This window comes from Buceros rhinoceros, unplaced genomic scaffold, assembly GCF_000710305.1.
Source record: "Buceros rhinoceros silvestris isolate BGI_N320 unplaced genomic scaffold, ASM71030v1 scaffold45273, whole genome shotgun sequence".
NCBI classification, from domain to species: Eukaryota; Metazoa; Chordata; class Aves; order Bucerotiformes; family Bucerotidae; genus Buceros; species Buceros rhinoceros.
Genome location: NW_010403896.1, coordinates 501 through 871, shown reverse-complemented (window position 1 = coordinate 871; position 371 = coordinate 501).

Here is a 371-nt window from a genome sequence, read left to right as displayed (position 1 = left end):
CAGATTTAGGACCCGGTTTGTGCGGGGTCTCGGATGTCGAGGGTCAGGTGTGGGTGCTGGGATCAGCTTTGCGTCGAGCCTGGACACTGGGATCTGCTGTGGGCTGGATTTAGGACACGGGGATCTGCGTCAGGGTGGATGCTGGGCTCTGCTTTGGGTCAGGTCTGGACATTGGGATCGGCTTCGTGTTGGATTTGGGACACTGGGATCTGATCCACATCGAATTCAGGACATTGGAGTCTGCTTCGAGTTGGATTTGGAGCTCTGCACCCTGTGTCAGACCTGGCAGGAACACGGGCTGTCCCCTGGGTCGAGCGGACCCAGAGCCTCGGCATCATTCTGGCTGTCCATCACAGCTCCGCGTGGTACCG